The 26,869-nt window shown below is 50.2% G+C and overlaps 1 long non-coding RNA gene across 1 annotated transcript; it reads left to right on the top strand.

Annotated features, from left to right (window-relative positions):
- The first annotated feature begins 103 nt into the window (after nucleotides 1-103).
- Nucleotides 104-26,351, top strand: LOC144591303 (uncharacterized). The gene is made up of 6 exons (XR_013546772.1): nucleotides 104-255; nucleotides 852-1,018; nucleotides 1,532-1,683; nucleotides 3,323-3,431; nucleotides 24,591-24,814; nucleotides 26,238-26,351. It is a non-coding gene; the product is annotated as an uncharacterized LOC144591303 (long non-coding RNA).
- The last annotated feature ends 518 nt before the right edge of the window (nucleotides 26,352-26,869 follow it).

Genomic DNA, 26,869 nt, shown 5'->3' with positions numbered 1-26,869 from the left:
CTACCCCTCCCTCTCTCCCCTCCCTCTCCCCTCCCTCTCTCTCTCCCTCACCTCCCTCCTCCTCTCTCCTCTCCTCTCCTCTCTCCTATCCCTCTCTCAGGATGGGCCGCAGAGCCACCTGCCTCCTCTCTCTAGTTCTCTCCATCCTGTTTGGGATCGCGGTCTCCGTTGCTCCAAACGTCACCGTCTTCACGTTGGCGCGGTTTGGTGACGGCGCTGCCATCGCCGGCCTGCTGCTCTCCCTCTACCTCATCAGTGAGTACATGCGAGGGACGGAGGAGGGAGGGAAGGGGTGGAGAGAGGGGGTGTAGGGAGGGAGGTATGGAGGAAGGGTCATTGGTGGGAGGGAGTGAGGGAGGGTTTCAAGGTTCAGGGGTTGGGGGTCAGGGTTCAAGGTTCAGGGACCAGGGGTCATGGTTCAGGGATCGGGGTTCAAGGTTCCGGGGTCGGGGTTCAGGGCCCGGGGTTCAGGGATCAGGTTTAGGGTTCAAGGTTCAGGGATCGGGGTTCAAGGTTCAGGGATTGGGGTTCAGGAATCGGGGTTCAAGGGTCAGGGGCCGGGGTTAAGGGATCGGATTCAGGGTCGGGGTTCAGGGTTCAAGGGCCAGGGTTCAGGATCGGTTCAGGGGCCTGGTTCAGGGGTCGGGGTTCAGGGGTCCGTGCCCGGGGTTCAGGGGTCATGGTTCAGGGGCCGGGGTTCAGGGATCGGTTCAGGGGTCGGGTTCAAGGGTCAGGGGACGGGGTTCAAGGGTCAGTGCCCGGGGTTCAGGGGTCAGGGTTCAGGGACCGGTTCAGGGGGTCAGGGTGGGGTTCAGGGTGGGGGTGCAGTGCTGACGTGCCGTGTGCCGCAGGGCTGGAGCTGTGCGGGCCGTGCCAGCGGTTGCCGATGGCGGTGGTAGCGGGGGTGTGTGGGTGCGGGGGGCAGCTGGCGGTGCTCGGTCCTGGCCGTCGTCTGCCGGCAATGGCGGCTCCTGCAGGGGGTCATCACCGCCCCCCTCGGCCTCTTCCTGCTGTACTGGTGAGTGACCCCTCACCCCCGCCCCCCCCACCCCGCGACCCCTCACCCCCACCGCTGACCCTTCACACTTCACCCCTCGGCCGATCCCTGACCCTACATTCCTGCCGCTGACCTCTGACCCTCCAACCCTGCTGATGACCTTCTAACCCCTCCCTACCCGGCGACGACCCCTGACCCCCTGGTAGTGACCCCACGGCAATGATCTGCAAAACACAGCGTTTGACCTCTGAACCCCTGTGATCTGCTGACCCCGACAACGATCCCCTGACCTCCCCCGGGTGGCGACCCCTGACCGCACGGGCGCCGAACTCTGACCCCCAGGTGGCACCCCCTGACCCCCAGTTGGCGACCCCTGATCCCCCGGGCGCCGACCCCTGGCCCCCAGGTGGCAACCCCTGACCCCCCAGCGGCGACCCCTAACCCTTGGTGCTGACCCCAGGCGCCGGGCCCTGACCCCCAGGCGGCGACCCCTGACCCCCGGGGCGGCGACCCCGACCCCTCTCTCCCCCCCAGCTGCCCGCGGCTGCTGCCCGAGTCGCCCCGTTGGCTCCTGGCGGTCGGACGGGTCACTGAGGCCAAGACAGTGCTGGGGGCGATCCTGGAGAACGGCCGGAGAGACCGGGACCACGACCGGGAACCGCTAGAGGAGGAAGAGGCCATCACTGGTGAGGGCAGACGTGAACGTGACAGGGGGGGAGAGAGGGGGAGAGAGAGAGAGGGGGGAGAGAGAGAGAGAGAGGGGGGGAGAGAGAGAGAGAGGGGGGAGAGAGAGAGAGAGAGAGAGGGGGGAGAGAGAGAGAGGGTCAGGGAGAGAGAGAGAGGGGGGAGGGAGACCGGGACCACGACCGGGAACCGCTAGAGGAGGAAGAGGCCATCACTGGTGAGGGCAGACGTGAACGTGACAGGGGGGGAGAGAGGGGGGAGGGAGAGAGAGAGAGAGAGAGGGGGGAGGGAGACCGGGAACCGCTAGAGGAGGAAGAGGCCATCACTGGTGAGGGCAGACGTGAACGTGACAGGGGGGGAGAGAGGGGGAGAGAGAGAGAGGGGGGGAGAGAGAGAGAGAGAGGGGGGGGAGAGAGAGAGAGAGTAGGCACTAACACGACCGTGTGCGTTGTTCCCGATCAGGGACATGGGGACGGGGAATGTTTGACCCCAGCTATTTACGATATACATTAATGACTTAGACGAAGGGATTAAAAGTACCATTAGCAAATTTGCAGATGATACTAAGCTGGGGGGTAGTGTGAATTGTGAGGAAGATGCAATAAGGCTGCAGGGTGACTTGGACAGGTTGTGTGAGTGGGCAGATACATGGCAGATGCAGTTTAATGTAGATAAGTGTGAGGTTATTCACTTTGGAAGTAAGAATAGAAAGGCAGATTATTATCTGAATGGTGTCAAGTTAGGAGGAGGGGGAGTTCAACGAGATCTGGGTGTCCTAGTGCATCAGTCAATGAAAGGAAGCATGCAGGTACAGCAGGCAGTGAAGAAAGCCAATGGAATGTTGGCCTTCGTAACAAGAGGAGTTGAGTATAGGAGCAAAGAGGTCCTTCTGCAGTTGTACCGGGCCCTGGTGAGACCGCACCTGGAGTACTGTGTGCAGTTTTGGTCTCCAAATTTGAGGAAGGATATTCTTGCTATGGAGGGCGTGCAGCGTAGGTTCACTAGGTTAATCCCCGGAATGGCGGGACTGTCGTATGTTGAAAGGCTGGAGCGATTGGGCTTGTATACACTGGAATTTAGAAGGATGAGGGGGGCTCTTATCGAAACATATAAGATTATTAAGGGGTTGGACACGTTAGAGGCAGGAAACATGTTCCCAATGTTGGGGGAGTCCAGAACCAGGGGCCACAGTTTAAGAATAAAGGGTAGGCCATTTAGAACGGATATGAGGAAGAACTTTTTCAGTCAGAGAGTTGTGAAGGTGTGGAATTCTCTGCCTCAGAAGGCAGTGGAGGCCAATTCTCTGAATGCATTCAATAGAGAGCTAGATAGAGCTCTTAAGGATAGCGGAGTGAGGGGGGTATGGGGAGAAGGCAGGAATGGGGTACTGATTGAGAGTGATCAGCCATGATCGCATTGAATGGCGGTGCTGGCTCGAAGGGCTGAATGGCCTCCTGCACCTATTGTCTATTGACCTAAACACTGCGGATCCTTCCCCCCTCCCTCCCCCCCTCCCTCCCTCCCTCCCTCCCTCCCTCCCTCCCTCCCTCCCCTCCCTCCCTCCCTCCCTCCCTCCCCTCCCTCCCTCCCTCCCTCCCTTCCTCCATTCCTCCCTCCCTCACTCCCTCCCCGATCTGACAGAACTGGATTGCTATTACCCCGGGACTCACGACGGTGATCAGCGGGCCATCTGCAAACTCCTGAAATGCCGCAACATCTGGAAGAATATCCTGATCCTCGGCTTCACCGCGTGAGTCGCCCCAAATACCCCTCCTTCCCCCCATTGTAAGTGGGGTAACGTGACTGTTTACATAGCACTCCCCCATTGTAAGTGGGGTAACGTGACTGTTTACATAGCACTCCCCCATTGTAAGTGGGGTAACGTGACTGTTTACATAGCACTCCCCCCATTGTAAGTGGGGTAACGTGACTGTTTACATAGCACTCCCCCATTGTAAGTGGGGTAACGTGACTGTTTACATAGCACTCCCCCCATTGTAGGTGATGCTTAGCGTGACTGTTTACATAGCACTCCCCCATTGTAAGTGGGGTAACGTGACTGTTTACATAGCACTCCCCCATTGTAAGTGGGGTAACGTGACTGTTTACATAGCATTCCCCCATTGTAAGTGGGGTAACGTGACTGTTTACATAACACTCCCCCATTGTAAGTGGGGTAACGTGACTTTTTACATAGCACTCCCCCCAATGCAGTTGATGCTTAGCGTGACTGTTTACATAGCACTCCCTCCATTGTAAGTGATGCTTAGCGTGACTGTTTACATAGCACTCCCCCATTGTAAGTGGGGTAACGTGACTGTTTACATAGCACTCCCCCATTGTAAGTGGGGTAACGTGACCGTTTACATAGCACTCCCCCCATTGTAGGTGATGCTTAGCGTGACTGTTTACATTGCACTCCCCCCATTGTAAGTGATGCTTAGCGTGGCTGTTTACATAGCACTCACCCATTGTAAGTGAGGCAACGTGACTGTTTACATAGCACTCCCCCATTGTAAGTGGGATAGCGTGACTGTTTACAGAGCACTCCCCCATTGTAAGTGGGGTAACGTGACTGTTTACATAACACTCCCTAATGTAAGTGGGGTAACGTGACTGTTTACATAGCACTCCCCCATTGTAAGTGGGGTAACGTGACTGTTTACATAGCACTCCCCCCCATTGTAAGTGATGCTTAGCGTGACTGTTTACATAGCACTCACCCATTGTAAGTGGGGTAACGTGACTGTTTACATAGCACTCCCCCATTGTAAGTGGGGTAGCGTGACTGTTTACATAGCACTCCCCCATTGCAAGTGGGGTAACGTGACTGTTTACATAACACTCCCCATTGTAAGTGTGGTAACGTGACTGTTTACACAGCACTCCCCCATTATAAGTGGGGTAACGTGACTGTTTACATAGCACTCCCCCATTGTAAGTGGGGTAACGTGACTGTTTACATAGCATTCCCCCATTGTAAGTGGGGTAATGTGACTGTTTACATAGCACTCCCCCATTGTAAGTGGGGTAATGTGACTGTTTACATAGCACTCCCCCATTGTAAGTGGGATAACGTGACTGTTTACATAGCACTCCCCCATTGTAAGTGGGATAACGTGACTGTTTACATAGCACTCCCCCATTGTAAGTGGGGTAACTTGACTGTTTACATAGCACTCCCTCATTGTAAGTGGGGTAACGTAACTGTTTACATAGCATTCCCCCATTGTAAGTGGGGTAACGTGACTGTTTACATAGCACTCCCCCATTGTAAGTGGGGCAACGTGACTGTTTACATAGCACTCCCCCCCAATGCAGGTGATGCTTAGCATGACTGTTTACATAGCACTCCCTCCATTGTAAGTGATGCTTAGCGTGACTGTTTACATAGCACTCCCCCATTGTAAGTGGGGTAACGTGACTGTTTACATAGCACTCCCCCATTGTAAGTGGGGTAACGTGACTGTTTACATAGCACTCCCCCATTGTAGGTGATGCTTAGCGTGACTGTTTACATTGCACTCCCCCCATTGTAAGTGATGCTTAGCGTGACTGTTTACATAGCACTCCCCCATTGTAAGTGGGGTAACGTGACTGTTTACATAACACTCCCTATTGTAAGTGGGGTAACGTGACTGTTTACATAGCACTCCCCCATTGTAAGTGGGGTAACGTGACTGTTTACATAGCACTACCCCATTGTAAGTGATGCTTAGCGTGACTGTTTACATAGCACTCACCCATTGTAAGTGGGGTAACGTGACTGTTTACATAGCACTCCCCCATTGTAAGTGGGGTAGCGTGACTGTTTACATAGCACTCCCCCATTGCAAGTGGGGTAACGTGACTGTTTACATAACACTCCCCATTGTAAGTGGGGTAAGGTGACTGTTTACATAGCACTCCCCCATTATAAGTGGGGTAACGTGACTGTTTACATAGCACTCCCCCATTGTAAGTGGGGTAACGTGACTGTTTACATAGCATTCCCCCATTGTAAGTGGGGTAATGTGACTGTTTACATAGCACTCCCCCATTGTAAGTGGGGTAATGTGACTGTTTACATAGCACTCCCCCATTGTAAGTGGGATAACGTGACTGTTTACATAGCACTCCCCCATTGTAAGTGGGATAACGTGACTGTTTACATAGCACTCCCCCATTGTAAGTGGGGTAACTTGACTGTTTACATAGCACTCCCCCATTGTAAGTGGGGTAACGTAACTGTTTACATAGCACTCCCCCATTGTCAGTGGGGTAACGTGACTGTTTACATAGCACTCCCCCATTGTAAGTGGGGTAACGTGACTGTTTACATAGCACTCCCCCCATTGTAGGTGATGCTTAGCGTGACTGTTTACATTGCACTCCCCCCATTGTAAGTGATGCTTAGCGTGACTGTTTACATAGCACTCCCCCATTGTAAGTGAGGCAACGTGACTGTTTACATAGCACTCCCCTATTGGAAGTGGGATAGCGTGACTGTTTACAGAGCACTCCCCCATTGTAAGTGGGGTAACGTGACTGTTTACATAACACTCCCTATTGTAAGTCGGGTAACGTGACTGTTTACTTAGCACTCCCCCATTGTAAGTGGGGTAGCTTGACTGTTTACATAGCACGCCCCCCATTGTAGGTGATGCTTAGCGTGACTGCCTAGCGTGACTGCCTACATAGCACTCCCCCATTGTAAGTGGGGTAATGTGACTGTTTACATAGCATTCCCCCATTGTAAGTGGGGTAACGTGACTGTTTACATAGCACTCCCCCATTGTAAGTGGGGTAACGTGACTGTTTACATAGCACTCCCCCCAATGCAGGTGATGCTTAGCATGACTGTTTACATAGCACTCCCCCCATTGTAAATGATACTTAGCGTGACTGTTTACATAGCACTCCCCCATTGTAAGTGGGGTAACGTGACTGTTTGCATAGCACTCCCCATTGTAATTGGGGTAACGTGACTGTTTACATCGCACTCCCCCATTGTAAGTGGGGTAACGTGACTGTTTACATAGCACTCCCCCATTGTAAGTGGGGTAGCGTGACTGTTTACATAGCACTCCCCCATTATAAGTGGGGTAACGTGACTGTTTACTTAGCACTCCCCCATTGTAAGTGGGGTAACGTGACTGTTTACATAGCACTCCCCCATTGTAAGTGGGGTAACGTGACTGTTTACATAGCACTCCCCGATTGTAAGTGGGGTAACGTGACTGTTTACATAGCACCCCCCCATTGTAAGTGGGGTAACGTGACTGTTTACATCGCACTCCCCCATTGTAAGTGGGGTAGCTTGACTGTTTACATAGCACTCCCCCCAATGCAGGTGATGCTTAGCGTGACTGTTTACATAGCACTCCCCCCATTGTAAATGATACTTAGCGTGACTGTTTACATAGCACTCCCCCCATTGTAAATGATACTTAGCGTGACTGTTTACATAGCACTCCCCCCATTGTAAATGATACTTAGCGTGACTGTTTACATAGCACTCCCCCATTGTAAGTGGGGTAACGTGACTGTTTGCATAGCACTCCCCCATTGTAAGTGGGGTAACATGACTGTTTACATAGCACTCCCCCCAATGCAGGTGATGCTTAGCGTGACTGTTTACATAGCACTCCCCCCATTGTAAATGATACTTAGCGTGACTGTTTACATAGCACTCCCCCATTGTAAGTGGGGTAACGTGACTGTTTGCATAGCGCTCCCCATTGTAATTGGGGTAACGTGGCTGTTTACATAGCACTCCCCCATTGTAAGTGGGGTAACATGACTGTTTACATAGCACTCCCCCATTGTAAGTGGGGTAACGTGACTGTTTACATAGCACTTCCCCATTGTAAGTGGGGTAACGTGACTGTTTACATCGCACTCCCCCATTGTAAGTGGGGTAACGTGACTGTTTACATAGCACCCCCCCATTGTAAGTGGAGTAACGGGACTGTTTACATTGCACTCCCCCATTGTAAGTGGGGTTGCATGACTGTTTACATAGCACGCCCCCATTGGAGGTGATGCCTAGCGTGACTGCTTACATAGCACTCCCCCATTGTAAGTGGGGTAACGTGACTGTCTACATAGCATTCCCCCATTGTAAGTGGGGTAACGTGACTGTTTACATAGCACTCCCCCATTGTAAGTGGGGTAACGTGACTGTTTACATAGCACTCCCCCCAAAGGAGTTGATGCTTAGCGTGACTGTTTACATAGCACTCCCCCCATTGTAGGTGATGCTTAGCGTGACTGTTTACATAGCACTCCCCCCATTGTAGGTGATGCTTAGCGTGACTGTTTACATAGCACTCCCCCATTGTAAGTGGGGTAGCGTGACTGTTTACATAGCACTCCCCCATTATAAGTGGGGTAACGTGACTGTTTACTTAGCACTCCCCCATTGTAAGTGGGGTAACGTGACTGTTTACATAGCACTCCCCCATTGTAAGTGGGGTAACGTGACTGTTTACATAGCACTCCCCGATTGTAAGTGGGGTAACGTGACTGTTTACATAGCACCCCCCCATTGTAAGTGGGGTAACGTGACTGTTTACATCGCACTCCCCCATTGTAAGTGGGGTAGCTTGACTGTTTACATAGCACTCCCCCCAATGCAGGTGATGCTTAGCGTGACTGTTTACATAGCACTCCCCCCATTGTAAATGATACTTAGCGTGACTGTTTACATAGCACTCCCCCCATTGTAAATGATACTTAGCGTGACTGTTTACATAGCACTCCCCCCATTGTAAATGATACTTAGCGTGACTGTTTACATAGCACTCCCCCATTGTAAGTGGGGTAACGTGACTGTTTGCATAGCACTCCCCCATTGTAAGTGGGGTAACATGACTGTTTACATAGCACTCCCCCCAATGCAGGTGATGCTTAGCGTGACTGTTTACATAGCACTCCCCCCATTGTAAATGATACTTAGCGTGACTGTTTACATAGCACTCCCCCATTGTAAGTGGGGTAACGTGACTGTTTGCATAGCGCTCCCCATTGTAATTGGGGTAACGTGGCTGTTTACATAGCACTCCCCCATTGTAAGTGGGGTAACATGACTGTTTACATAGCACTCCCCCATTGTAAGTGGGGTAACGTGACTGTTTACATAGCACTTCCCCATTGTAAGTGGGGTAACGTGACTGTTTACATCGCACTCCCCCATTGTAAGTGGGGTAACGTGACTGTTTACATAGCACCCCCCCATTGTAAGTGGAGTAACGGGACTGTTTACATTGCACTCCCCCATTGTAAGTGGGGTTGCATGACTGTTTACATAGCACGCCCCCATTGGAGGTGATGCCTAGCGTGACTGCTTACATAGCACTCCCCCATTGTAAGTGGGGTAACGTGACTGTCTACATAGCATTCCCCCATTGTAAGTGGGGTAACGTGACTGTTTACATAGCACTCCCCCATTGTAAGTGGGGTAACGTGACTGTTTACATAGCACTCCCCCCAAAGGAGTTGATGCTTAGCGTGACTGTTTACATAGCACTCCCCCCATTGTAGGTGATGCTTAGCGTGACTGTTTACATAGCACTCCCCCCAAAGGAGTTGATGCTTAGCGTGACTGTTTACATAGCACTCCCCCCATTGTAGGTGATGCTTAGCGTGACTGTTTACATAGCACTCCCCCATTGTAAGTGGGTAAAGTGACTGTTTACATAGCACTCCACCATTGTAAGTGGGGTAACGTGACTGTTTACATAGCTCTCCCCCATTGTAAGTGGGGTAACGTGACTGTTTACATAGCACTCCCCCATTATAAGTGGGGTAACGTGACTGTTTGCATAGCGCTCCCCATTGTAATTTGGGTAACGTGACTGTTTACATTGCACTCCCCCATTGTAAGTGGGGTAGCGTGACTGTTTTCATAGCATTCCCTCATTGTAAGTGGGGTAACGTAACTGTTTACAGAGCTCTCCCCCATTGTAAGTGGGGTAACGTGACTGTTTACATAGCACTCCCCCATTATAAGTGGGGTAACGTGACTGTTTGCATAGCGCTCCCCATTGTAATTGGGGTAACGTGACTGTTTACATAGCACTCCCCCATTGTAAGTGGGGTAACGTGACTGTTTACATAGCACTCCCCCATTGTAAGTGGGGTAACGTGACTGTTTACATCGCACTCCCCCATTATAAGTGGGGTAGTGTGACTGTTTACATAGCACTCCCCCATTATAAGTGGGGTAACGTGACTGTTTACATAGCACTCCCCATTGTAATTGGGGTAACGTGACTGTTTACATAGCACTCCCCCATTGTAAGTGGGGTAACGTGACTGTTTACATAGCACTCCCCCATTGTAAGTGGGGTGATGTGACTGTTTACATAGCATTCCCCCATTGTAAGTGGGGTAACGTGACTGTTTACATAGCACTTCCCCCAATGCAGGTGATGCTTAGCGTGACTGTTTACATAGCACTCCCCCCATTGTAGGTGATGCTTAGCGTGACTGCTTACATAGCACTCCCCCATTATAAGTGGGGTAACGTGACTGTTTACATAGCACTCCCCCATTGTAAGTGGGGTAACGTGACTGTTTTCATAGCATTCCCCCATTGTAAGTGGGGTAACGTGACTGTTTACATAGCACTCCCCCCAATGCAGGTGATGCTTAGCGTGACTGTTTACATAGCACTCCCCCATTGTAAGTGGGGTAACGTGACTGTTTACATAGCACTCCCCCATTATAAGTGGGGTAACGTGACTGTTTACTTAGCACTCCCCCAATGCAGGTGAAGCTTAGCGTGACTGTTTACATAGCACTCCCTTCATTGTAAGTGATGCTCAGTGTGACTGTTTACATAGCACTCCCCCATTATAAGTGGGTAACATGACTGTTTACATAGCACTCCCCCATTGTAAGTGGGGTAACGTGACTGTTTACATAGCACCCCCCCATTGTAAGTGGAGTAACGGGACTGTTTACATTGCACTCCCCCATTGTAAGTGGGGTTGCATGACTGTTTACATAGCACGCTCCCCATTGGAGGTGATGCCTAGCGTGACTGCTTACATAGCACTCCCCCATTGTAAGTGGGGTAACGTGACTGTCTACATAGCATTCCCCCATTGTAAGTGGGGTAACGTGACTGTTTACATAGCACTCCCCCATTGTAAGTGGGGTAACGTGACTGTTTACATAGCACTCCCCCCAAAGGAGTTGATGCTTAGCGTGACTGTTTACATAGCACTCCCCCCATTGTAGGTGATGCTTAGCGTGACTGTTTACATAGCACTCCCCCCAAAGGAGTTGATGCTTAGCGTGACTGTTTACATAGCACTCCCCCCATTGTAGGTGATGCTTAGCGTGACTGTTTACATAGCACTCCCCCATTGTAAGTGGGTAAAGTGACTGTTTACATAGCACTCCACCATTGTAAGTGGGGTAACGTGACTGTTTACATAGCTCTCCCCCATTGTAAGTGGGGTAACGTGACTGTTTACATAGCACTCCCCCATTATAAGTGGGGTAACGTGACTGTTTGCATAGCGCTCCCCATTGTAATTTGGGTAACGTGACTGTTTACATTGCACTCCCCCATTGTAAGTGGGGTAGCGTGACTGTTTTCATAGCATTCCCTCATTGTAAGTGGGGTAACGTAACTGTTTACAGAGCTCTCCCCCATTGTAAGTGGGGTAACGTGACTGTTTACATAGCACTCCCCCATTATAAGTGGGGTAACGTGACTGTTTGCATAGCGCTCCCCATTGTAATTGGGGTAACGTGACTGTTTACATAGCACTCCCCCATTGTAAGTGGGGTAACGTGACTGTTTACATCGCACTCCCCCATTATAAGTGGGGTAGTGTGACTGTTTACATAGCACTCCCCCATTATAAGTGGGGTAACGTGACTGTTTACATAGCACTCCCCATTGTAATTGGGGTAACGTGACTGTTTACATAGCACTCCCCCATTGTAAGTGGGGTAACGTGACTGTTTACATAGCACTCCCCCATTGTAAGTGGGGTGATGTGACTGTTTACATAGCACTCCCCCATTGTAAGTGGGGTAACGTGACTGTTTACATAGCACTTCCCCCAATGCAGGTGATGCTTAGCGTGACTGTTTACATAGCACTCCCCCCATTGTAGGTGATGCTTAGCGTGACTGTTTACATAGCACTCCCCCCAAAGGAGTTGATGCTTAGCGTGACTGTTTACATAGCACTCCCCCCATTGTAGGTGATGCTTAGCGTGACTGTTTACATAGCACTCCCCCATTGTAAGTGGGTAAAGTGACTGTTTACATAGCACTCCACCATTGTAAGTGGGGTAACGTGACTGTTTACATAGCTCTCCCCCATTGTAAGTGGGGTAACGTGACTGTTTACATAGCTCTCCCCCATTGTAAGTGGGGTGATGTGACTGTTTACATAGCACTCCCCCATTGTAAGTGGGGTAACGTGACTGTTTACATAGCACTTCCCCCAATGCAGGTGATGCTTAGCGTGACTGTTTACATAGCACTCCCCCCATTGTAGGTGATGCTTAGCGTGACTGCTTACATAGCACTCCCCCATTATAAGTGGGGTAACGTGACTGTTTACATAGCACTCCCCCATTGTAAGTGGGGTAACGTGACTGTTTTCATAGCATTCCCCCATTGTAAGTGGGGTAACGTGACTGTTTACATAGCACTCCCCCCAATGCAGGTGATGCTTAGCGTGACTGTTTACATAGCACTCCCCCATTGTAAGTGGGGTAACGTGACTGTTTACATAGCACTCCCCCATTATAAGTGGGGTAACGTGACTGTTTACTTAGCACTCCCCCAATGCAGGTGAAGCTTAGCGTGACTGCTTACATAGCACTCCCCCATTATAAGTGGGTAACATGACTGTTTACATAGCACTCCCTCATTGTAAGTGAGGTAACGTGACTGTTTACATAGCACCCCCCCCATTGTAAGTGGGGCACCGTGACTGTTTACATCGCACTCCCCCATTGTAAGTGGGGTAGCGTGACTGTTTACATAGCACTCCCCCCATTGTAGGTGATGCTTAGCGTGACTGCTTACATCGCACTCCCCCATTGTAAGTGGGGTAACGTGGCTGTTTACATAGCACTCCCCCATTGTAAGTGGGGTAACGTGACTGTTTTCATAGCATTCCCCCATTGTAAGTGGGGTAACGTGACTGTTTACATAGCACTCCCCCATTATAAGTGGGGTAGCGTGACTGTTTACATAGCACTCCCCCATTTCAAGTGGGGTAACGTGACTGTTTACATAGCACTCCCCCATTGTACGTGGGGTAATGTGACTGTTTACATAGCACTCCCCCATTGTAAGTGGGGTAACGTGACTGTTTACATAGCACTCCCCCATTGCAAGTGGGGTAACGTGACTGTTTACATAGCACTCCCCCATTGCAAGTGGGGTAACGTGACTGTTTACATAGCACTCCCCCATCGCAAGTGGGGTAACGTGACTGTTTACATAGCACTCCCCCATTTCAAGTGGGGTAACGTGACTGTTTACATAGCACTCCCCGATTGCAAGTGGGGTAACGTGACTGTTTACATAGCACTCCCCCATTGTAGGTGATGCTTAGCGTGACTGTTTACATAGCACTCCCCCTTTATAAGTGGGGTAACATGACTGTTTACATAGCACTCCCCCATTGTACGTGGGGTAATGTGACTGTTTACATAGCACTCCCCATTGCAAGTGGGGTAACGTGACTGTATACATAGCACTCCCCCATTGCAAGTAGGGCAATGCGACTGTTTACATAGCACTCCCCCATTGTAAGCGGTGTAACGTGACTGTTTACATAGCACTCCCCCATTGCAAGTGGGGTAATGTGACTGTTTACATAGCACTCCCCCATTGCAAGTGGGGTAACGTGACTGTTTACATAGCACTCCCTCATTGCAAGTGGGGTAACGTGACTGTTTACATAGCACTCCCCCATTGCAAGTGGGGTAACGTGACTGTTTACATAGCACTCCCCCATCGCAAGTGGGGTAACGTTTGTTTACATAGCACTCCCCCATTGTAGGTGATGCTTAGCGTGACTGTTCACAAAACACTCCCCCATTGTAAGTGGGGTAACGTGACTGTTTACATAGCACTCCCCCATTTTAGGTGATGCTTAGCGTGACTGTTTACATAGCACTCCCCCATTGTAAGTGGGGTAACGTGACTGTTTACATAGCACTACCCCATTGTAGGCGATGGTTAGCGTGACTGTTTACAAAGTACTACCCCATTGTAACTTGACTGTGAGACAGAGGTTCACCTGCACCTCCTCCAACCTCATCTAGTGCATCCGCTGCTCTAGATGTCAACTTCTTTACATCGGCGAAACCAAACGCAGGCTCGGCGATCGTTTCGCTCAACACCTTCGCTCAGTCCGCCTTAACCAACCTGATCTCCCGGTGGCTGAGCACTTCAACTCCCCCTCCCACTCCCAGTCTGACCTTTCTGTCACGGGCCTCCTCCAGTGCCATAGTGAGGCCCTCCGGAAATTGGAGGAACAGCACCTCATATTTCGCCTGGGCAGTTTGCAGCCCAGTTTGCAGCCCATCGGTACGAACATTGACTTCTCCAACTTTAGATAGCTCCTCTGTCCCTCTCTTCCCCTCCCCCTTCCCAGTTCTCCCTCTATCTTCCTGTCTCCACCTACATCCTTGCTTTGTCCCCCCCCCTGACATCAGTCTGAAGAAGGGTCTCGACCCGAAACGTCACCCATTCCTTCTCTCCTGAGATGCTGCCTGACCTGCTGAGTTACTCCATCATTTTGTGAATAAATACCTTCGTGACTGTTTACATAGCACTCCCCCATTGTAGGTGATGGTTAGCGTGACTGTTTACATAGCAATCGCCCACTGTCGATGGACACAATAAGCTGGAGTAACTCAGCGGGTCAGGCAGCATCTCTTGGGAAAAGGAATCGGTGAGAATGGGTCGACTGGGTTTGTATTCACTGGAATTTAGAAGGGTGAGAGGGGATCTTATTGAAACGTGTAAGATTATTAAGGGATTTGGACACGTTAGAGGCTGGAAACATGTTCCCGATGTTGGGGGAGTCCAGAACCAGGGGGTCACACAGTTTAAGAATAAGGGGTAGGCCATTTAGAACGGAGATGAGGAGAAACCTTTTCACCCAGAGAGTTGTGAAGCTGTGGGTTTCTCTGCCTCAGAGGGCAGTGGAGGCCGATTCTCTGCCCGTCCCTCTGAGTTACTCCAACATTTTGTGTCTTCTCTTCCATTGTAGGTGATGGGTAACGTGACTGTTTACATAGCGCTTTCCCATTGTAAATGGGGTAACGTGACCGTTTACATAGCACCTTGGCATTGTCGGAAGGAACTGCAGATGCTGGTTTAAACTTGAAGGTAGACACAAAACGTTGGAGTAACTTAGCGGGACGGGCAGCAGCATCTCTGGAGAGAAAGAGCGGGTGACGTTTCGGGTCGAGACCCTTCTTCAGACTGACCCATTCCTTCTCTCCGGAGATGCCGCCCTGTCCCGCTGAGTTACTCCAGCATTTTGTGTCTACTCTCCTGCTGTCAGTGGGAGTAACATGACTGTTTACATAGCACTCTTCCATTATAGATTGGGGTAACGTGACTGTTTACATAGCACTCTCCCATTATAGATTGGGGTAACGTGACTGTTTACATAGCACTCTCCCATTATAGATGGAGGTAACGTGACTGTTTACATAGCACTCCCCCATTATAGATGGAGGTAACGTGACTGTTTACATAGCACTCCCCATTTTAGATGGAGGTGACGTGATTGTTTACATAGCACTCCCCATTATAGATGGAGGTAACGTGACTGTTTACATAGCACTCCCCATTATAGATGGAGGTAACGTGACTGTTTACATAGCACTCCCCATTATAGATGGAGGTGACGTGACTGTTTACATAGCACTCTCCCATTACAGATGGAGGTGACGTGACTGTTTACATAGCACTCTCTCATTATAGATGGAGTTGACGTGACTGTTTACATAGCACTTTCCCATTGTAGGTGGGTTAACGTGACTGTTTACATAGCACTTTCCCATTGTAGGTGGGTTAACGTGACTGTTCACATAGCACGCCCCCCATTGGAGGTGATGCCTAGCGTGACTGCTTACATAGCACTCCCCCAATGTAAGTGGGGTAACGTGACTGTCTACATAGCATTCCCCCATTGTAAGTGGGGTAACGTGACTGTTTACATAGCACTCCCCCATTGTAAGTGGGGTAACGTGACTGTTTACATAGCACTCCCCCCAAAGGAGTTGATGCTTAGCGTGACTGTTTACATAGCACTCCCCCCATTGTAGGTGATGCTTAGCGTGACTGTTTACATAGCACTCCCCCATTGTAAGTGGGTAAAGTGACTGTTTACATAGCACTCCCCCATTGTAAGTGGGGTAACGTGACTGTTTACATAGCTCTCCCCCATTGTAAGTGGGGTAACGTGACTGTTTACATAGCACTCCCCCATTATAAGTGGGGTAACGTGACTGTTTGCGTAGCGCTCCCCATTGTAATTTGGGTAACGTGACTGTTTACATAGCACTCCCCCATTGTAAGTGGGGTAGCGTGACTGTTTTCATAGCATTCCCTCATTGTAAGTGGGGTAATGTGACTGTTTAGAGAGCTCTCCCCCATTGTAAGTGGGGTAACGTGACTGTTTACATAGCACTCCCCCATTATAAGTGGGGTAACTTGACTGTTTACATAGCACTCCCCATTGTAATTGGGGTAACGTGACTGTTTACATAGCACTCCCCCATTGTAAGTGGGGTAACGTGACTGTTTACATAGCACTCCCCCATTGTAAGTGGGGTGACGTGACTGTTTACATAGCACTCCCCCATTGTAAGTGGGGTAACGTGACTGTTTACATAGCACTTCCCCCAATGCAGGTAATGCTTAGCGTGACTGTTTACATAGCACTCCCCCCATTGTAGGTGATGCTTAGCGTGACTGCTTACATAGCACTCCCCCATTGTAAGTGGGGTAACGTGGCTATTTACATAGCACTCCCCCATTGTAAGTGGGGTAACGTGACTGTTTTCATAGCATTCCCCCATTGTAAGTGGGGTAACGTGACTGTTTACATAGCACTCCCCCATTATAAGTGGGGTAGCGTGACTGTTTACATAGCACTCCCCATTGTAATTGGGGTAACGTGACTGTTTACACAGCACTCCCCATTGTAAGTGGGGTAACATGACTGTTTACATAGCACTCCCCCATTGTACGTGGGGTAATGTGACTGTTTACATAGCACTCCCCCATTGCAAGTGGGGTAACGTGACTGTTTACATAGCACTCCCCCATTGCAAGTGGGGTAACGTGACTGTTTACATAGCACTCCCCCATTGCAAGTGGGGTAACGTGACTGTTTACATAGCACTCCCCCATCGCAAGTGGGGTAACGTGACTGTTTACATAGCACTCCCCCATTTCAAGTGGGATAACGTGACTGTTTACATAGCACTCCCCGATTGCAAGTGGGGTAACGTGACTGTTTACATAGCACTCCCCCATTGTAGGTGATGCTTAGCGTGACTGTTTACATAGCACTCCCCCTTTATAAGTGGGGTAACGTGACTGTTTACATAGCACTCCCCCATTGTAAGTGGTGTAACGTGACTGTTTACATAGCACTCCCCCATTGTAAGTGGGGTAATGTGACTGTTTACATAGCACTCCCCCATTGCAAGTGGGGTAACGTGACTGTTTATATAGCACTCCCCCATTGCAAGTGGGGTAACGTGACTGTTTACATAGCACTCCCCCATTGCAAGTGGGGCAATGCGACTGTTTACATAGCACTCCCCCATTGCAAGTGAGGTAACGTGACTGTTTACATAGCACTCCCCCATCGCAAGTGGGGTAACGTGACTGCTTACATAGCACTCCCCCATCGCAAGTGGGATAACGTGACTGTTTACATAGCACTCCCCCATTGCAAGTGGGGTAACGTGACTGTTTACATAGCACTCCCCCATCGCAAGTGGGGCAACGTTTGTTTACATAGCACTCCCCCATTGTAGGTGATGCTTAGCGTGACTGTTCACATAGCACTCCCCCATTGTAAGTGGGGTAACGTGACTGTTTACATAGCACTCCCCCATTGTAAGTGGGGTAACGTGACTGTTTACATAGCACTACCCCATTGTAGGCGATGGTTAGCGTGACTGTTTACAAAGTACTACCCCATTGTAACGTGACTGTGAGACAGAGGTTCACCTGCACCTCCTCCAACCTCATCTAGTGCATCCGCTGCTCTAGATGTCAACTTCTTTACATCGGCGAAACCAAACGCAGGCTCGGCGATCGTTTCGCTCAACACCTTCGCTCAGTCCGCCTTAACCAACCTGATCTCCCGGTGGCTGAGCACTTCATCTCCCCCTCCCACTCCCACTCCCAGTCTGACCTTTCTGTCATGGGCCTCCTCCAGTGCCATAGTGAGGCCCTCCGGAAATTGGAGGAACAGCACCTCATATTTCGCCTGGGCAGTTTGCAGCCCATCGGTATGAACATTGACTTCTCCAACTTTAGATAGTTCCTCTGTCCCTCCCTTCCCCTCTCCCTTCCCAGTTCTCCCTCTATCTTCCTGTCTCCACCTATATCCTTGCTTTGTCCCCCCCCCTGACATCAGTCTGAAGAAGGGTCTCGACCCGAAACGTCACCCATTCCTTCTCTCCTGAGATGCTGCCTGACCTGCTGAGTTACTCCAGCATTTTGTGAATAAATACCTTCGTGACTGTTTACATAGCACTCCCCCATTGTAGGTGATGGTTAGCGTGACTGTTTACATAGCAATCGCCCACTGTCGATGGACACAATAAGCTGGAGTAACTCAGCGGGTCAGGCAGCATCTCTTGGGAAAAGGAATCGGTGAGAATGGGTCGACTGGGTTTGTATTCACTGGAATTTAGAAGGGTGAGAGGGGATCTTATTGAAACGTGTAAGATTATTAAGGGATTTGGACACGTTAGAGGCTGGAAACATGTTCCCGATGTTGGGGGAGTCCAGAACCAGGGGGTCACACAGTTTAAGAATAAGGGGTAGGCCATTTAGAACGGAGATGAGGAGAAACCTTTTCACCCAGAGAGTTGTGAAGCTGTGGGTTTCTCTGCCTCAGAGGGCAGTGGAGGCCGATTCTCTGCCCGTCCCTCTGAGTTACTCCAACATTTTGTGTCTTCTCTTCCATTGTAGGTGATGGGTAACGTGACTGTTTACATAGCGCTTTCCCATTGTAAATGGGGTAACGTGACCGTTTACATAGCACCTTGGCATTGTCGGAAGGAACTGCAGATGCTGGTTTAAACTTGAAGGTAGACACAAAACGTTGGAGTAACTTAGCGGGACGGGCAGCAGCATCTCTGGAGAGAAAGAGCGGGTGACGTTTCGGGTCGAGACCCTTCTTCAGACTGACCCATTCCTTCTCTCCGGAGATGCCGCCCTGTCCCGCTGAGTTACTCCAGCATTTTGTGTCTATTCTCCTGCTGTCAGTGGGAGTAACATGACTGTTTACATAGCACTCTTCCATTATAGATGGAGGTAACGTGACTGTTTACATAGCACTCTCCCATTATAGATTGGGGTAACGTGACTGTTTACATAGCACTCTCCCATTATAGATGGAGGTAACGTGACTGTTTACATAGCACTCCCCATTTTAGATGGAGGTGACGTGATTGTTTACATAGCACTCCCCATTATAGATGGAGGTAACGTGACTGTTTACATAGCACTCCCCATTATAGATGGAGGTAACGTGACTGTTTACATAGCACTCCCCATTATAGATGGAGGTGACGTGACTGTTTACATAGCACTCTCCCATTACAGATGGAGGTGACGTGACTGTTTACATAGCACTCTCTCATTATAGATGGAGTTGACGTGACTGTTTACATAGCACTTTCCCATTGTAGGTGGGTTAACGTGACTGTTTACATAGCACTTTCCCCATTGTATGCCGCGGGTAATGTGACTGTTTACATAGCACTTTCCCATTTTAAGTGGGGTAACGTGACTGTTCACATAGCACGCCCCCCATTGTAGGTGATGCCTAGCGTGACTGCTTAGCGTGACTGCTTACATAGCACTCCCCCAATGTAAGTGGGGTAACGTGACTGTCTACATAGCATTCCCCCATTGTAAGTGGGGTAACGTGACTGTTTACATAGCACTCCCCCATTGTAAGTGGGGTAACGTGACTGTTTACATAGCACTCCCCCCAAAGGAGTTGATGCTTAGCGTGACTGTTTACATAGCACTCCCCCCATTGTAGGTGATGCTTAGCGTGACTGTTTACATAGCACTCCCCCATTGTAAGTGGGTAAAGTGACTGTTTACATAGCACTCCCCCATTGTAAGTGGGGTAACGTGACTGTTTACATAGCTCTCCCCCATTGTAAGTGGGGTAACGTGACTGTTTACATAGCACTCCCCCATTATAAGTGGGGTAACGTGACTGTTTGCATAGCGCTCCCCATTGTAATTTGGGTAACGTGACTGTTTACATAGCACTCCCCCATTGTAAGTGGGTAGCGTGACTGTTTTCATAGCATTCCCTCATTGTAAGTGGGGTAATGTGACTGTTTACAGAGCTCTCCCCCATTGTAAGTGGGGTAACGTGACTGTTTACATAGCACTCCCCCATTATAAGTGGGGTAACTTGACTGTTTACATAGCACTCCCCATTGTAATTGGGGTAACGTGACTGTTTACATAGCACTCCCCCATTGTAAGTGGGGTAACGTGACTGTTTACATAGCACTCCCCCATTGTAAGTGGGGTGACGTGACTGTTTACATAGCACTCCCCCATTGTAAGTGGGGTAACGTGACTGTTTACATAGCACTTCCCCCAATGCAGGTAATGCTTAGCGTGACTGTTTACATAGCACTCCCCCCATTGTAGGTGATGCTTAGCGTGACTGCTTACATAGCACTCCCCCATTGTAAGTGGGGTAACGTGGCTATTTACATAGCACTCCCCCATTGTAAGTGGGGTAACGTGACTGTTTTCATAGCATTCCCCCATTGTAAGTGGGGTAACGTGACTGTTTACATAGCACTCCCCCATTATAAGTGGGGTAGCGTGACTGTTTACATAGCACTCCCCATTGTAATTGGGGTAACGTGACTGTTTACACAGCACTCCCCATTGTAAGTGGGGTAACATGACTGTTTACATAGCACTCCCCCATTGTACGTGGGGTAATGTGACTGTTTACATAGCACTCCCCCATTGCAAGTGGGGTAACGTGACTGTTTACATAGCACTCCCCCATTGCAAGTGGGGTAACGTGACTGTTTACATAGCACTCCCCCATTGCAAGTGGGGTAACGTGACTGTTTACATAGCACTCCCCCATCGCAAGTGGGGTAACGTGACTGTTTACATAGCACTCCCCCATTTCAAGTGGGATAACGTGACTGTTTACATAGCACTCCCCGATTGCAAGTGGGGTAACGTGACTGTTTACATAGCACTCCCCCATTGTAGGTGATGCTTAGCGTGACTGTTTACATAGCACTCCCCCTTTATAAGTGGGGTAACGTGACTGTTTACATAGCACTCCCCCATTGTAAGTGGTGTAACGTGACTGTTTACATAGCACTCCCCCATTGTAAGTGGGGTAATGTGACTGTTTACATAGCACTCCCCCATTGCAAGTGGGGTAACGTGACTGTTTATATAGCACTCCCCCATTGCAAGTGGGGTAACGTGACTGTTTACATAGCACTCCCCCATTGCAAGTGGGGCAATGCGACTGTTTACATAGCACTCCCCCATTGCAAGTGAGGTAACGTGACTGTTTACATAGCACTCCCACATCGCAAGTGGGGTAACGTGACTGCTTACATAGCACTCCCCCATCGCAAGTGGGATAACGTGACTGTTTACATAGCACTCCCCCATTGCAAGTGGGGTAACGTGACTGTTTACATAGCACTCCCCCATCGCAAGTGGGGTAACGTTTGTTTACATAGCACTCCCCCATTGTAGGTGATGCTTAGCGTGACTGTTCACATAGCACTCCCCCATTGTAAGTGGGGTAACGTGACTGTTTACATAGCACTCCCCCATTGTAAGTGGGGTAACGTGACTGTTTACATAGCACTACCCCATTGTAGGCGATGGTTAGCGTGACTGTTTACAAAGTACTACCCCATTGTAACGTGACTGTGAGACAGAGGTTCACCTGCACCTCCTCCAACCTCATCTATTGCATCTGCTGCTCTAGATGTCAACTTCTTTACATCGGCGAAACCAAACGCAGGCTCGGCGATCGCTTCGCTCAACACCTTCGCTCAGTCCGCCTTAACCAACCTGATCTCCCGGTGGCTGAGCACTTCAACTCCCTCTCCCACTCCCAGTCTGACCTTTCTGTCATGGGCCTCCTCCAGTGCCATAGTGAGGCCCTCCGGAAATTGGAGGAACAGCACCTCATATTTCGCCTGGGCAGTTTGCAGCCCATCGGTACGAACATTGACTTCTCCAACTTTAGATAGTTCCTCTGTCCCTCCCTTCCCCTCCCCCTTCCCAGTTCTCCCTCTATCTTCCTGTCTCCACCTATATCCTTGCTTTGTCCCGCCCCCCTGACATCAGTCTGAAGAAGGGTCTCGACCCGAAACGTCACCCATTCCTTCTCTCCTGAGATGCTGCCCGACCTGCTGAGTTACTCCATCATTTTGTGAATAAATACCTTCGTGACTGTTTACATAGCACTCCCCCATTGTAGGTGATGGTTAGCGTGACTGTTTACATAGCAATCGCCCACTGTCGATGGACACAATAAGCTGGAGTAACTCAGCGGGTCAGGCAGCATCTCTTGGGAAAAGGAATCGGTGAGAATGGGTCGACTGGGTTTGTATTCACTGGAATTTAGAAGGGTGAGAGGGGATCTTATTGAAACGTGTAAGATTATTAAGGGATTTGGACACGTTAGAGGCTGGAAACATGTTCCCGATGTTGGGGGAGTCCAGAACCAGGGGGTCACACAGTTTAAGAATAAGGGGTAGGCCATTTAGAACGGAGATGAGGAGAAACCTTTTCACCCAGAGAGTTGTGAAGCTGTGGGTTTCTCTGCCTCAGAGGGCAGTGGAGGCCGATTCTCTGCCCGTCCCTCTGAGTTACTCCAACATTTTGTGTCTTCTCTTCCATTGTAGGTGATGGGTAACGTGACTGTTTACATAGCACTTTCCCATAGTAAATGGGGTAACGTGACCGTTTACATAGCACCTTGGCATTGTCGGAAGGAACTGCAGATGCTGGTTTAAACTTGAAGGTAGACACAAAACGTTGGAGTAACTTAGCGGGACGGGCAGCAGCATCTCTGGAGAGAAAGAACGGGTGACGTTTCGGGTCGAGACCCTTCTTCAGACTGACCCATTCCTTCTCTCCGGAGATGCCGCCCTGTCCCGCTGAGTTACTCCAGCATTTTGTGTCTACTCTCCTGCTGTCAGTGGGAGTAACATGACTGTTTACATAGCACTCTTCCATTATAGATGGAGGTAACGTGACTGTTTACATAGCACTCTCCCATTATAGATTGGGGTAACGTGACTGTTTACATAGCACTCTCCCATTATAGATGGAGGTAACGTGACTGTTTACATAGCACTCCCCATTATAGATGGAGTTGACGTGACTGTTTACATAGCACTTTCCCATTGTAGGTGGGTTAACGTGACTGTTTACATAGCACTTTCCCCATTGTATGCGGCGGGTAATGTGACTGTTTACATAGCACTTTCCCATTGTAAGTGGGGTAACGTAACTGTTTACATAGCACTTTCCCATTGTAAGTGGGGTAATGTGACTGTTTACATAGCACTTTCCCATTGTAAGTGGGGTAACGTAACTGTTCACATAATACTTTCCCATTGAAGGCGGGTTAATGTGACTGTTCACATAGCACTCTCCCATTATAGATGGAGGTGACGTGACTGTTTACATAGCACTCTCCCATTATAGATGGAGGTGACGTGACCGTTTACATAGCATTCTCCCATTATAGATGGAGGTGACGTGACCGTTTACATAGCACTCCTCCAAGGTGGATTCTTAGTGCAGCCTGTACTGGAGCTTACCAGAGAGAAGGCAATTCTGGATTTAGTGTTGTCCAATGAGCCAGTTTTGATAAAGAGAACTCGAGGTAAAGGAGGTCGTGACCATAACATGATTAGTTTTAATCTGCAATTTGAGAGGGAGAAGGTTAAACCAGGAATGTCAGCGTTGCAGTTGAACAAAGGGGACTGTGGAGGCATGAGAGAGGAGCTGGCCAAGGTCGACTGGAAAAGGATCCTCGCAGGCATGACGGCGGAACAGCAATGGCAGGAGTTTCTGGGCATAATCCGGAAGACGCAGGATCGTTTCATTCCAAAGAGGAAGAAAGATTCTAAGGGGAGGGCAAGATGTACATAGCACTCTCCCATTGTAAGTGGGGTAACGTGACTGTTTACATAGCACTCTCCCATTGTAAGTGGGGTAACGTGACTGTTTACATAGCACTCTCCCATTGCAGGCGGTGGTAACGTGACTGTTTACATAGCACTCTCCCATTGTAAGTGGGGTAACGTGACTGTTTACATAGCACTCTCCCATTGCAGGCGGTGGTAACGTGACTGTTTACATAGCACTCTCCCATTGTAAGTGGGGTAACGTGACTGTTTACATAGCACTTTCCCATTGTATGCGGTGGTAACGTGACTCCTTACATAGCACTCTCCCATTGTAGGCGGTAGGTAACGTGACTGTTTACATAGCATTCTCCCATTGCAGGTGGGTGTAACGTGACTGTTTACATAGCACTCTCCCATTGTAAGTGGTGTAACGTGACTGTTTACATAGCACTCTCCCATTGTAGGTGGGTGTAACGTGACTGTCTACATACGTGTTGTAGGTTCATCGCACACGGCATCCACCACTGCTACGGAACGTTCCGGCACGACGTTCTGGGCACACGGTCGGGCTTCTACCTCGTGTACCTGCTGTCCGTCGGCACGGGGGCCGCGTCGTGCCTCTTCCTCTGGGCCACCGTGGACCGGTGTGGCCGCCGCGGGATCTTGCTGCTCTCCATGACCCTCACCGGCCTGGCCTCCCTCATCCTGCTCGGCCTCACTGAGTGTAAGTTCCCTCCGCCCCCCCTCCACTCCCCCTCCGCTCTCCCCCCCTCCCTCCCCTCCCCTCCGACCCACTTCCCTCCCCTTCATATGGTCTCCCTCCCTCCCTTCCCTCCCCTCTGCTCCCCCTCCCCTCCCCTTCATACGGTCTCCCTCCCTCCCTTCCCCCCCCCCCCCTCCCTTCCCCTCCGCCCCCTCCCCTCCTGGTGATTTGCCAAAATTCTTCTGCCACGTGCCATAAATGTTTACCCCCCTTTCTCCTCCTCTCTCCTCCCCCATCGTCCCTTTTCTCTCACCTCTCCCCCCCCCCTTCTCTCACCTCCCCTCTCCCCTTTCTGTCACCTCCTCTCTCTCCATCTCTTCCCCCCTTTCTCTCACCTCCCGTCTCCCCTTCTCTCCCCCATTTCTCTCTCCCCCCACTCTCAACCCCCTTCTCTCTATCCCCCAATCTTCCCCTGTTCTCCATGAGTTTCGGAGCAAAGAGGTCCTTCTGCAGTTGTACAGGGCCCTGGTGAGACCACACCTGGAGTACTGTGTGCAGTTGTACAGGGCCCTGGTGAGACCACACCTGGAGTACTGTGTGCAGTTGTACAGGGCCCTGGTGAGACCACACCTGGAGTACTGTGTGCAGTTGTACAGGGCCCTGGTGAGACCACACCTGGAGTACTGTGTGCAGTTGTACAGGGCCCTGGTGAGACCACACCTGGAGTACTGTGTGCAGTTGTACAGGGCCCTGGTGAGACCACACCTGGAGTACTGTGTGCAGTTGTACAGGGCCCTGGTGAGACCACACCTGGAGTACTGTGTGCAGTTGTACAGGGCCCTGGTGAGACCACACCTGGAGTACTGTGTGCAGTTTTGGTCTCCATATTTGAGGAAGGATGTCCTTGCTATTGAGGCAGTGCAGCGTAGGTTCACCAGGTTAATCCCCGGGATGGCGGGACTGTCGTACGAGGAAAGATTGGGTCGTCTGGGCTTGTATTCACTGGAGTTTAGAAGGATGAGAGGGGATCTTATAGAGACGTGTAAAATTATACAAGGACTGGACAAGCTAGATGCAGGAAACATGTTCCCAATGTTGGGGGGGTCCAGAACCAGGGGCCACAGTCTAAGAATAAAGGGGAGGCCATTTAAAACTGAGGTGAGAAGGAACTTTTTCACCCAGAGAGTTGTGAATGTGTGGGATTCTCTGCCACAGAGGGCAGTGGAGGACAAATCACTGGATGGATTTAAGAGAGAGTTAGATAGAGCTCTAGGGGCGAGTGGAATCAAGGGGTATGGGGAGAAGGCAGGCACGGGTTACTGATTGTGGACGATCAGCCACGATCACAATGAATGGTGGTGCGTACAGGCTCGAAGGGCCGAGTGGCCTCCTCCTGCACCTGTTGTCTGTGTTTACCCTCTCTCTCCCTCTCTCTGTTCCGCAGATCTGAACGAAGCCACCATACTTGCCCTCCTCCACCCTGGGCCTGTTCTCCTCGCACTCCGCCTCGGTCCTCAGCATTTTCTTTGCTCCGAGATCATCCCCACCGTCACCAAGGTGAGTCAATAGACAATAGACAATAGGTGCAGGTGGAGGCCATTCAGCCCTTTGAGCCAGCACCGCCATTCAATGCGATCATGGCTGATCACTCTCAATCAGTACCCCGTTCCTGCCTTCTCCCCATACCCCCTGACTCCGCTATCCTTAAGAGCGCTATCTAACTCTCTCTTGAATGCATCAGAGAATTGGCCTCCACTGCCTTCTGAGGCAGAGAATTCCACAGATTCACAACTCTCTGACTGGAAAAGTTTTCCTCATCTCCGTTCTAAATGGCCGACCCCTTATTCTTAAACTGTGGCCCCTGGTTCTGGACTCCCCCAACATTGGGAACATGTTTCCAGCCTCTAACGTGTCCAACCCCTAATTGTCTTATATGTTTCAATAACTAACTCTCACTCTCTCTCTCTCTCTCCTCTCTCTCTCTCTCTCTCTCTCCCTCCCCTCTTCTCTCCCTCCCTCTCTCTCTCCCTCCCTCTCTCTCCCCCTCCCTCTCTCTCCCCTCCCCTCTCTCTCCCC

Source organism: Rhinoraja longicauda, unplaced genomic scaffold, assembly GCF_053455715.1.
Source record: "Rhinoraja longicauda isolate Sanriku21f unplaced genomic scaffold, sRhiLon1.1 Scf000845, whole genome shotgun sequence".
In the NCBI taxonomy this organism is placed as follows: Eukaryota; Metazoa; Chordata; class Chondrichthyes; order Rajiformes; family Arhynchobatidae; genus Rhinoraja; species Rhinoraja longicauda.
The sequence above is the reverse complement of the archived record's forward strand: the minus strand, read 5'-3'. Positions and strand labels throughout refer to the sequence as shown.